The sequence below is a fragment of the Schistocerca piceifrons genome, chromosome 4, assembly GCF_021461385.2.
Source record: "Schistocerca piceifrons isolate TAMUIC-IGC-003096 chromosome 4, iqSchPice1.1, whole genome shotgun sequence".
Lineage (NCBI taxonomy): Eukaryota > Metazoa > Arthropoda > Insecta > Orthoptera > Acrididae > Schistocerca > Schistocerca piceifrons.
The window spans coordinates 535,892,422-535,905,809 of record NC_060141.1 but is presented as its reverse complement, the minus strand read 5'-3'; positions in this window follow the sequence as shown (position 1 = coordinate 535,905,809).

Sequence of the window (13,388 nt, the reverse complement as noted above, 5' to 3'; positions counted from 1 at the left end):
TTAAAAGTAATTTTACATTTTCATAAGCAGATACAGCAACTCTATTTGCATATATGTTCTTGAGTCGATGGAGGGTTGGGTAACCGTAGAATTCCAGGTCTTGAATAGCAGCAAACTTAAAGATTCGATGTATCCATGGGATCTTCCCCTTCATATAGATGATGGTATCCGTGTGATCGAATAATTTAAGCACCGTCACCTTATCTTTATAGGGTATGCAAGGATCATCCCAGTGAATTTCATGGTAGAAATTTGTTAATCACTTTGCACTCTTCCGTGTCTTAGCACACTTCACATACTTGAAAGACCTCGGTGATGCAATGTTTGCTGAGAATGACTATTATTCCCACATTTTCTGAGTACACTGCGAATGCAACATCTTTAAATATGAACTGTCGACACTCACAATCATAGGGACCGTGAGTGTCTGCAATGATGTTCACGCCTTGAGATGCCATTGTGAAATGCTCTACATATAGTGCAGTACCCGTTCATTTATACAGTTTGTTGTGCAACAGCGGTGAGCGGGCAGTAGTTGATCACGCGGTCATGTAGAACTAAAGGATACACGGCAGTGTGTTCTGGAAAATTTGTCAAAGATCCACATTCAGTTCGCACATCAAATTGTCCAGACGTAATTATCTCCTTCTGTTTCGAGCACTCTATTACGATGATCGGTGAAAGCTCCTTGAACTTCCGTGGACTAAGTAGACACTCTCCTCCTCCTCCTTCAGCAATTTCATAGTAAGAAGCACGAAACCTTGCATACATTTCATATGTTAGACTATACATTTTCCTTCTACTGTAGGTGTAAATTGTCGTATGGGTAGAATTCTAATTCAGGTAGGTTTTGGCAGTAGTTAACTTGCAGCTGTCGAACACAGTTAAATAATTTGCTATGTTACCTCTTCTATCAGCCTGAAACGCAAGTACGATAAATCTAGGTGTGTCTTGCTGCGAAAGGGTTTCAATAGCCTATGTTTGTTTGCTCGCAATCGGTAACACTGGGTACTCGAAAACCTACCAAGACCGAAATGTCAATGATAGAAATGTACCAGAATTCAGGAATTTTAAAACCTTCAAACGCTCCTCGTCTGACACACTGATGTGAGGCATTTTCCATTTTATCTTGCTGATTGTGATCACACTCTCTTTTTGAGCTCCTTGAAAGTATGAGTTATTATCCGTCGCAATCCGTACAAGAATGATTTCCTGTTTAGCGTTCATTATAATCTTTCCCATGTCCTCAAAGTAGCCCATAAGCATTTTTAAAGGTATGCGTGCAGTAATTCGCTTGTACTCTGCAACTGTTCTATTCTCCGGATCGTCTATGAACCACGATGCATTTCACAAACCATGCAAATCCGCTGGTGATGCAGCGACGTATGTTTTAAAGGTTGATGTCATTGCGTTTACGGTCGATCTCAGACGTATTGAGTTCATAGCGTATATCTTGGAACAGGAATGCTAAAGTGTTACCTGTAAGCTTGGATCCCTATGTATCGCTGCCGTGGGATTTCTTGAATGACCCCACTAGACATATGAAACTCTTTCATGGAAGCATCAGTCCCTCTTGGTTCTGAATTACCATCCTATTTTCATCGTCCTTGTTAAACGTGGTTGAAGCGTAAGGTTTATGCGAGAAGCATTCCTGGCGTATAATTCTCTCATCATGCTCTGCTGGACTAGTTATATTGAGTGAGGACATCATTGCGAGGTTTCAAGCCAACTGATTTAAGAAACTCATAGTTCGCACGTGTTACCACTTGGCGTTTCGGTACTGAAATGACGTGCTGTGTATTGCATGCACTTGTTTTATACCGTACGCCCATCCTGCTTTAGATATCCTCACCACGAAAGTCAACAAGTTGGTTATTCTAGTCCACAATACGCAGCTCCAAATACCCCAATGTCTGAGCTGTCACTGGAAGGTATATTGCATTGGCAGGAGTCTCAACAATCGTAACCCCGTTGCAAAAGAGGGGAAGAATCCGTAACTAGTATGAATAACACTATCGTTGAGATAAGAGTTCGTCGCAATGTTACACTCGAATTGGACTCGGATTGTGCTGACGGGAAGCGTGTCCACAGTCTGATCTGACTTGTAAAATTTACTTGGATTCTTCTTCAAAACTTGCCCTTCTGTGCTACCCAGTAAGCGCCCTAATGAACCTTTCAGATTAAAGTCAATCGTTGTATTTACAGTCCTTATTTCAGATTTAAGTGAACTGATGTTTGCACGTAGCTCAATATCTTTTCCAGACTGCTTAAGACTTCGTTTAAATCATAAATATCGTATGCACCCGTATCTATCTCCACAATGTCTTTTTCACTATTAATATCAAGATGGAGTTTTTTGTTAGTCTCAGTGATATTTGGGATGCTGTTGTACGTCTGCAGTCCAATCAATGCAATACTCCATTCACCACTGCTCAAATCAGTTGGTGGGAAGTAATTTGCACGCACGACAAATGATCGCTCTTTTAAAGTCAAAGTGTACGACATTGCATCTGAACCTCAACTTATGAAGGAATGTTTAAAGCTCATCCTTATATAGCATGCTTCTTCTTTTTTGTCCACAGAGTTATGTATTAAAATTCTGACAGCGCTGATAATTGTAGAGCACACGTCTTCTGTGAGTGAAGTACCGTTTTAATTCCTCTGGCTGTTGCAGGTCACCAAATGAGTCGAAATAGAAGATAGTAGCTGCATTTTTCATGACATATGATACCCAGTGGGTTCCGGGGCCACCAGCAACATTTAAATTCACAATATCGCAGTCACCAGTTTTCCAAATAGTCTTCGGTAATGAATCCTGCTAAAACACACCACGGAATCTCGGAATGTTGAATTTGTCTCTAACAAACCTAAGAAGTTCAGTATTTGTGAGTGATCGATCTGGCAGGACCGCTAATGGGCATTTTTTTAAATTTGTGAATGGACCAAGCCCTTTTCTGTACGGTTCCAAGTACAGTCTTTTTCCGATGGCTGCGGCTTCCATCATGCGGTTATGTCTTCTTGCCTCTTCTAACATATCTGGGGAATTTCGCACTTTCTTCACCATTCGAGCAATAGCTGCAGCACCACCAGCGAGGAAGCCTACCGCAGAGATCGCGGAGAGGGCTGGGATAAGGAATGGAAGAATTCCACCAGACGTCTTGGGTATTGGTAGAACTCGAGGTACTCTAACCGATCCTCTTCTTCTCTTTCCCACACCTTTCTGCTTCAGTGCGTTTTTAGCTGCGTACATCGATGTCAGGATACAGTTCTTCAAACAGCTCTGCTTCCCACCCTTATCCTTGTTCTTGTTTACCTCAGAGCGTCCAGCACTCGTAACTCACTTGAAATTCATCACTCCTAAACCCATATCAATTCTTCCTTGCATGGTTTTATCAGCTGCAAATGCTGCGATGCGATGATCTATACCAATGTCCTTTCTTCTCCGTATCGCATTAGCCTTATCAGCTAAAGTTCTGTCTGCAATGTGTCGACTTGATAGATCTTTATTTGCAGCGTATGCAATGTCATGTTCCATACACCCTTCGTCGAGCAAATTAACCGCCTTATCACCTCGTTCCAAGCGTTTCCTTCAATATATAAGTTCTAGGATTCGTTCTTTGCACATTAGAAGCTGTAAATATCTCTGTTGACCAGTTCGGTGGATATTATTTCTCAAATTCTCTCTTGTGTTTTGAGATACGTAACAAATCACCTACAGTAAATTTCTGTCTGCATAGATCCAGCATTATAAAGCGATAGTACACGGTATCCATGGGTCCATTATCACGAACGTTAGTTTGTCTCATTTTTATTGTGCTATGTTTGGTTCGAATATACTGAACAATTATTTCTGGCAGGATATCTGACCATTTGTATGAGCCACAAAGGTTAAAACGCATCCATATTCGACCTTTATTTTTTTCTTCAGACGCTCCACGATACTTGCCTTCAAATGAGTGAATGTTGAGTAGTCATGTATTCTGTACCGCTGCAGAACGATCTTGAAATACCTATTGTAACACTCTCCACAGTGATCGGTTTGGAGGTTGTCTAGGTATCGATTCGTCCCTCCCTGCACCAAACGCTCAAACACATCCGCGACATTTCTACCACCTTTTGTTTTAACAGGTAATGCCAAGGCAAATTTGGAGTGTGCATCAATAACCATTAAAATACATTTGAATCAATTATTCTCATGTGAATATTCCCTCATATCTACAAGATATAAGTCTTCCAAAGTTATATTCATAACATGCCTAAGAGGGTATGTGTTGTGTGCTGGTTTGTGCAGCTCTCAAACTGCTGACTCCATACGTATTCGATGATACCTCTCTCCCTAAGCTCGGAGATTACTGAATCAGCCGCATTCGAATGAGCTGTATTACCTGCAGTAGCTGATGCCATGAGCAGCCGTAGTTCATCTATGAGCTCACTGGTGTCATCATAACATATTTAGTGCAGGATTCGATTGATCACTTCTTTATGATCAATGTCAGTACCATCGCCGCTGCTGCTGATGTTGTTGTTGTTTTCAAAATCAAGTATTGGTTTTATAATAGTTTTATATTTCTTGTTGCTCAGACATTTTGCGATATTATGTGCATCAGTCAAGTACACTATTTCACAGTACATTTCCTTATCATTAACTGAATAGTTTTTAGGTTTTTTGGTAGGTCTTACGAAAATAAGATTCATCAAGCCAGGTGTTCTCTCAAACCGTCTATCACCTATCTGTATTGTGTCATCTGTTACATTTATAGGTTGCATGCCTAACATGTACGGTCTCCCTCTGCTAACGCCGAATATTCTATCTATCTGACCAGGAGCATGACGGAGAATTCGTCAATGGCAACACCATAGTTATCTGTGGATTTATTTTTGCTGAGAGCTTCCTGAGAGATTCAGTAACCAGCTTAGTGTTTTCTGTCGATCCATATGCCTAGCCTTAGCTACCGTAATTTCTATCTAACCGATTTCCGCGCTTGAATCACTTTCTGCTTCGTTGACATCTCGGTGTATACTGATCAGACGTCTCCGCAGCGTGAGGCTTTATACATACGCTGTTATTCTTCTTCCCCTTACTATGTGCCTGCTCTCAATATCAACGAACTCTACATCTATTTTCCCCTCAATAACCTCGACCTTTCCAGTTAAGTCGGTTACTTTCTTTCCGATTTCATTAATTAACTCATTTAGCGCATTGATAATTCTCAGAAGAATCTGGTAATACGTCTCTAGCCCCATGCGTATACCTCCAACTTTATGCACAATAGTAGCCTGAATTTTCTCATACATGTACAGCCGAATGTTCTGTCTGTGTACACCCATTCTCCCGGGTTGAGGGCTAGACATGCGCTCGAATTTGTCCGTTGAGAACGACATGTCAGTTCCTACATGTGCCTCGTAAATGAGTTTTAAATTCAGATTGTTTTGTTTAAAGGCTATAATGAGATTTGCATTATCCTTAACCAACTGTTTCTGGATTCTGGAATATGTCTGGCTTAGATGAAATACATCAGCACCCATATGACGACAGAAACAGAAGTATATTCGAATTTGGTATTGGTTTTCCACAGCGACATCGTCAAATATGAAAACAATGTTTGGCTTTGCTTTTTCAGGTGGGGTGACATCACCGCTTTCAATTAATGTCGTGTATGTAATACCATCTACAACGCGCAATATCTCCTGTAATAGCTGATAACTAGGCTGAAACAGTGTTTTTGAGAATACACAAACATTTTCAAATCGGGCTCCATCTACGCGTCTTAGCAGCGTCTTGAGGACATTAGTCTTGCCTCAATTGGATGGACCTACAATAATTGCTCTATATTATTAGGAAGGAGAATTCCGTTCTTCTTCTTCTTCAGGTCTTCTTTTGCATCTTCAAAGGACAAGTAACCGACAACAAGTCTTTATGATGAGGATGTTTTACCCACCCTGCCATGATAATAACAACATTAGGTGCTGACAAGCAGTTGGGATATATAGAAAGATACACTTGAAGGGACTGTAATAGCATGTATAGCCTCTATAGCTCCATCACCTAATCGACTGAGCTATATTGGCTACACAGAGAAATCAACTGTATATATTTTACCCATGAAGAGTAACTTTATCATTGATTTTGTCAATAACTGGCGAGGTGATGTTAGGGGGTAATTGTTTGCTGCTGCATCATTACAGGTGTGGCATTGAAAAATAATGATATTAATAAGAGTAATACTTTGACTATAATGAGAGAGGTATGAAATAAAATACAACAGGGTTTGAGATTATATATACATACATTATTTATTTTATTATTATACATAGGATGCAGTATTTCAAGATAATCATCAGACTGTTTCTTTATCTTCTTCTTCGCACCCATACAGTATTTTCCAAACAAAGCTTTTTGATATGCAATAAATTCCGCGAGTACCTCCCGGAAGCCAATGGATGCCTCACAGTACTGAGGTTTTTCTCATGCACATTTAATCTGTTTCTCTTTCATTACTTTTGAATACATCGTGGGAGTGAATAGTGAGCAAAGTGTTAAAAATATCTAATATCAAAAGCAGTCCTGATCACAATTTATTTATTATTATCTGTATATTGAGCAAGCAATAAAGGAAACAAAAGAAAAGTTCGGAGTAGGTATTAAAATCCATGGAGAAGAAACAAAAATGTTGAGGTTCGCCGATGACATTGTAATTCTGTCAGAGACAGCAAAGGACTTGGAAGAGCAGTTGAACGGAATGGACAGTGTCTTGAAAGGAGGGTATTAGATGAACATCAACAGAAGCAAAACGACGATAATGGAATGTAGTCGAATTAAGTCGAGTGATGCTGAGGGAATTAGATTAGGAAATGAGACACTTAAAGTAGTAAAGGAGTTTTGCTATTTGGGGAGCAAAATAACTGATGATGGTCGAAGTAGAGAGGATATAAAATGTAGACTGGCAATGGCAAGCAAAGCGTGTGTGAAGAAGAAAAATTTGTTAACATCGAGTATAGATTTAAATGTCAGGAAGTCGTTTCCGAAAGTATTTGTATGGAGTGTAGCCGTTGTATGGAAGTGAAACGTGGACGATAAATAGCTTAGACAAGCAGAGAATAGAAGTTTTCTGAATGTGGTGCTACAGAAGAATGCTGAAGATTAGATGGGTAGATCACATAACTAATGAGGAGGTATTGAATAGAATTGGGGAGAAGAGGAGCTTGTAGCACAACTTGACTAGAAGAAGGGATCGGTTGGTAGGACATGTTCTGAGACCTCAAGGGATCACCAATTTAGTATTGGAGGACAGCGTGGAGGGTAAAAATCGTAGAGGGAGACCAAGAGATGAATACACTAAGCAGATTCAGAAGGATGTTGGCTGCAGTAGGTACCGGAAGAAGCTTGCACAGGAAAGAGTAGCATAGAGAGCTGCATCAAACCAGTCTCTGGTCTGAAGACCACAACAACATAACATATCTTCGCAAGACAAAGACAAATTACAGACTGTCAAACTTGGCAATGTTGACTATAGACCAGGGAATTGTGAAATCTTCAACCAAATGACGGTTGCTCATATGTCGTGTTGCTGGTGTCTACGTCCAGAAGAAGGACAGGAAAATAGAACTACTTTACAAACGATTACCACTAGCTACATTTTTATTAATAGGTCGTAGTTTAAACTTCTGTAGTAGTTTCATGCAATCCTGATAGAAAAATGCAACAAACTTACTTTTGCAGTCTTTTTGTCTTACAAGTTCTTGTTTGAATATTTTTTATTTTCTCTCTACATAATTCGAAATTCCCCGCCTACCCTACAAACAATGCCACGCTTCGCCCCTGACAGCGACTTGTTGGCTGTTGTATTCCTCCATTGTGATGGCGCTGCCTTGCTTCAGACATGCATGGTTCATGTTCGTGCCGTTTATTAGTTTACATCTTGTCTTTGCGGTACTGCCGTCGCGTTTCTTATTCGATTTATTGGCGTCACTAGGTCGCTGGCTTGCCTGCCCGTGAGTGGCAGCAGCAGCGCTTATCGATAAGAGCACTGTCGTACTGTCTTTGGTATAACCGCTAGTATTTTTGGGTGATGGTGGTGTGTGTGCAGGTCAGTCAGGCGGGACAGAGCAGCAGTGAGGTCCGGACAGCCATGACATGCCCGACCGTTGCCGACACACATGACTTGAGTGGTCGTTCGGTCGGTCGTCTCATCGCACGACGTGTATTTGGTCGCCGACCGCTTCTGGGTTCTCTGTATGTGTCGACTTGTGATTCGTTCTTGTTCCACAGTGACTGTTTTAGTATTGTTCGAGTTGTTTGTGCAAGTGTTTACGCGCAACCGTGTGTAGCTTGTGTGGTTTTGCCTGAGCAGTTATTTTAATGATGTTTGCGTGTTGGATTGAGTCAGTCAGCTGGCACGGAGCGGCGCGGAAGTATCCATGGCGCTAGGCCAGGCCAGGACCGCTGGCAGCGCGCACGTGCTATCGGATCGTGAGGCGCTAGCTGGGAGAGCGACGAAGTTCGTTGCCCACCGAACCTGGACGCAGAAGTTGAGTGATCAGTTAACCATTGTCAAACCTCAACTATTATGACATGTCTTCGTACATTTGTGGTTTGTTGCTCCGTGGGCCGTTCGGGCTAGCAGCAACGTATGATGTGTTGGAGTCAGCAAAATCTTGCAGCTGTCTTCCCATATTGTGATTAATTATCAAATTAACACTTGCCAGTGAAGTGCGCCAGCGGTATTTTCTGCCCTGTGGCCTTTAACGCCCCAGTTACCTGCCCTGGTCGTTAGTGTACTTTTCCGGAAATGTGCCGTACCTCGTCATGTTGATGCTGTCCAGCACAGAGTGTCGTTCGACAGCCTTTTAGGTTGTTTGGTTCATATTTTCTTAGAGTAGTTATTGTTCCGTAGGCTGTTTCTAAACGTCGATTTCTGAAGATGTAGTGCTGTTCGTATCCTCGTTCTCGGCCGATATTTTCCATCGTTGTGCTGTTGGTCGGATGGAAGAGAATTGGTTAAATTGCTGGTCGGTCCTGGGGCCTTCCCTAGTTAGGGTTGCCATCCTATTACTTAAGTTCTACACTTGGCTGCTTCTCTCACCTCACCTTAAGTTTGAGCTACCTTCTCAGGCCGACCCTTGGAGCACTTCTGAGCACCCCGTCTTCTGTTTGTTTTAGATTGTGATTTTCATTTTAGTTTGAAGTATTGTGCGAGGCCTTCGGCCCTGTGTTAATTCAGTTCTTTTAAATTTTACATAAAGGCCTTCAGCCACGTTAAACTAAATTTTTGAAGATGGATTTATTTAAAAAAGTATTTGTTCCTTAAAACTTGTTCCGTCTGAAACTGTTTGTAATCCAGGCCCTAAGCTGTTATTTGTTCAATGTGTTATGTGTGGCCTTCAGCCAAGGATTTACATGAACCCCTTTTAATAAGATATTCTTTAAAGGAATTTTTTATATGAAGGAAGGGGGTTTGTTTTAAATTGTTTGTCTGAATTGTTGTTCAGGCCTTAAGCCGTTGTTTTAAATTTGTTTGTGGCCTTCAGCCGTGCCATATGTTCATACTGTATTTCTTTAATTAGGCTTCGGCCATTCTGTTGTAAGTTTCAAGAAAGAAATTTCTTCGTTAGAGAAACATGTTTATAAATGTATTTTAATTATAGTTGTCCTTCAGACGTGTATTGTATGCCTTCAGCTGCTAATTGTTTTCAATAGCATGTGATTTTTTTTTTAATTTTACCTTCTATTTTTAATTGTATTTGATTTCGAAACCAGGACTTCAGCCGTTCTTATTGAAAGTGAGGCTTAGGGCCTTCAGCCCAGAAAGCACCTCAAGCTTTCTTTAACTAGGCCTTCAGCCGTAACGTCTAATGTTGATCTTTTAAAGTAATGTGTAAATATGTGGTTCTTAGAAAAATAAAGTTGTCTGTTTGATTGTGCATCTCACAGTAACTGTTTACGGCCCCATACACAATCATAACCTTATCCCGTGAGATCTCTGAGTACCTACCAACGAGGTTTCAACGGTAGCAGAGCTTGGTTACGAATGTGATATTGCCATTACAGTTACTGTTGGTTTGAATTGTATTTCTGTTAGTGTTGCACCATATTGTCTTGGTTGTTAATATTTTCAGGTGACCGATTTTAATGGTGGTCAGGCAGTGCCCGGGGATGGCCTGTTGAGGAAGGACCACGTTGTTTGTGAGTTGGCGATAAGGTACCAGTGTACTGAGGGCAGTGTTCCGGACTTAGTGGCCCGTTTGCGTGCTACCGTTCTTCACCCAGATGACGTCATGCCGGATGTGGCGGGTGAGACAGAAGCAGCCATTGAGGTTTGTTTAAGGCTATTACAGGCCTTGAGGACACCATTTGTGTTTTGGAGGGCACTCAACCTAGTGGCAGTCAGCGATCACAGTTAATGCATTAGCTCCAAGACATTATCTTATTGCCTTAAATTCTGTTAGCTGTTTTCGTTGTCAGATTCAATTAGCTCTTGAAGTGGGCCATCTTGTGAGGCTTAGAACGTTACCTCCTGCAGTGTAGGGATGTCAGGTTGCCTATCAGCATGTGTTCCCTCTGCCTGGTTGGCTTGGTATCTCGCTTCTTTTCGTTGTTGAACCTGCAATGGTACCTGAATTGGTCATCTTGCAGACTTAGGTCGGTTCCTTCCTGATGCAGGGATGTTAGGTGCCCAGTGGCGAGGTGTGGATGGGACCGAGCGAGTATCTTGCTTGAGGCTTTTCATGGTCATTGTCCCTTGCTTTCGTTAAGGAGCTCCCGGTCAATTTCAATTTGGTATGTGACCCCCGGATTGATGTTTTCTTTTTTTTTTGAGGGGGGGGGGGCGTGGTTGACCAAAGTACTGCTCATTTTCAAGCCATTTATAACTTGACATCTTCTCTTTGTTGTACTGCTGTCCCTTTTGTTATTCGATTTACTGCCCTCAATAAGTTGCTGCCTTGCCTGCCCGTGAGTGGCAGCACCAGCGTTTGTCGATAAGAGTACTGTCGTACAATCTTTGGTGTGACCGCTAGTATTTCTGGGTGGCGGTGGTGTGTGTGGTGGTCAGTCAGTCGCCACGGAGCAGCAGTGAGGTCCGGACATCCATGATTTCCTCGACGGTTGCTGACACACATGACTTGAGTGGGGACGACTTTGGTTGGTCGTTCGGTTGGTCGTCTCGTCGAACGATGTGTATTTGGTGGGCGGCGCTTCTGGGTGCTCTGAGTGTGTCGACTTGTGATTCGTCCTTGTTGTTCCACAGTGACTGTTTTGGTATGGTTTGAGTTGTTTGTGGAAGTGTTTTCGCACAACCGTGTGTAGCTTGTGTGTTTTTGCTGAGCGGTTATTTTAATGCAGTCTGCGTGCTGGATTGACTGAGTTGGTTGGGACAGAGCAGCAAGGAAGTACCCCCGGCACAGGACCGCTGGCAGCATGCACAGGCTGTCGGATCGTGAGGCGCTAGATGCGAGAGTGACGAATTTCGTTGCCCAACTAACCACGACGCAGAAGCTGGGTGATCAGTTAACCAGTTATACAAACCTCAACTATTGTGGCGTCTCTTCGTTCATTTTCGGGTTGTTGCTCCCTGGGGTTTTTGGGCTAACAGCAACGTATGATGTGTTTAAGTCGGCTAAATCTTGCAGCTGTCTTCCTATAATGTGATTAATTATTAAATTAACTGTTACTTCGCAGTGAAGTGCGCCAGTGGTATTTTCTGTCCTGTGGCCGTTGATGTTTCAGTGACCTGCCCTGGTCGTTAGCGTACTTTTCCAGTAGTGTGCCTTTCCTCATTGTGTTGATGCTGTCTGGCACGGCATGTAGTTCGACAGCCTTTTAAGTTGTTTGACTCATATTTGCTTAGAGTGGTTATTGTTCCCTATGCTCTTTTTAAACGCCAATTTCTGAAGGCGTAGTGCTGTTCATATCCGCGTCCTCAGCCGATATTTTCCATCATCGTGCTGTTTGTCGGATGGAAGGGAATTGGTTAAATTGTTGTTCGGTCCTTGGGCTATCCCTCGTTTGGGTGGCCATCCGATTAATTAACTTCTACTCTTGGCTGCCTGTCTCACCTCACCTTACGTTTGAGCTACGTTCTCAGGCCGAAGCTTGGCACATTTCTGAGCACCACTTGCTCTGTATGTTTTAGATTTTCTTTTTCATTTTAGTTTGAAGTATTGTGCGAGGTCTTCGGCCGTGTATTAATTCAGTTCTTTTAAATTGTATATAAAGGCCTTCAGCCGTGTTTAATTAAAATTTGGAGATTTATTTATTTAAATAATATTTTTTCCTTAAAATTTGTATTTTGTGAGCCGTAGCTGGTTCATGCAGCGTGTTGGATTAAACCTTGGTTGCTAGTTTGTGTTTAGCTTCTCATTGTTATCGCGATTTTGCTGTTATCCTCTCTTTCTGCAGGTGGCAGCAGCGGTGTTCTATCTGAAATTGTTTGTAAACCAGGCCCTAAGCCGTTAGTTGTTCGATGTGTTATGTGTGGCCTTCAGCCGAGGATTTATGTGAACCCCTTTTAATAAGACCTTCAGCTATATGTATTCTGTAAAGGAAATTTTTTTATAAGAAGGAAGGGGTTTATTTTCAATTTTTTGTGTGACTTGTTGTTCAGGCTTTAGCTGTTGTTTCATATTTCACATTTGTTTGTGGCCTTCAGCTATGCAATAAGTTAATATTTCTTTAATTAGGCTTTCGGCCATTCTGTTGTAAGGTTAAAAATAAATTTATTGTTTAAAAAATTGTTTATTAATGTTTTAGTTGTCCTTTAGAGGTGTAGTGTAGGCCTTCAGCCGCTAATTATTTTCATTTGCATGTTTATTAAGAAAAGCTTTTTACCTTCTATTTTTAATTGTGTTTGATTTCTAAGCCACGACTTCAGCCATTCTTATTAAAGATATGGTTTTGGACCCTCAGCCCAGAAAGCACCTTAGCCTTCAGCCGTTTTGTCTAATTCTGATCTTTTAAAGCAATGTGTAAATAAGTGGTTCTGAGAAAAATAAAGTTGTGTGTTTGATTGTGCAACTCACAGTAACTGTTTAAGGCCCCCTCCACAATCGTAACCTTATCCTGTGCGCTGTATGAGTACATACCATTTTTCATTGCTCATCTCGAAACACTAATTTTTCAATGAACATTTGCTACCTCCAAGATTTTGGTAACTGAATTAATAGAATTTGTGACAGTATGGGTTAGAGTGAGGTCATACTGCATGATTATTAACTTAGTGCATACAGTAGTTACGGATTTGTTTAACTTTCATTTTATTATCACATTAAATTATTCTAAAATTAATGACCCTGAGGGCTACCGTAAATAAATTTTAGGATCCCACACGTACAAACCTCACTAGTTACTATGTCTTTAATTCAGGGTTAGCTAATAATAATATAGGGGAATA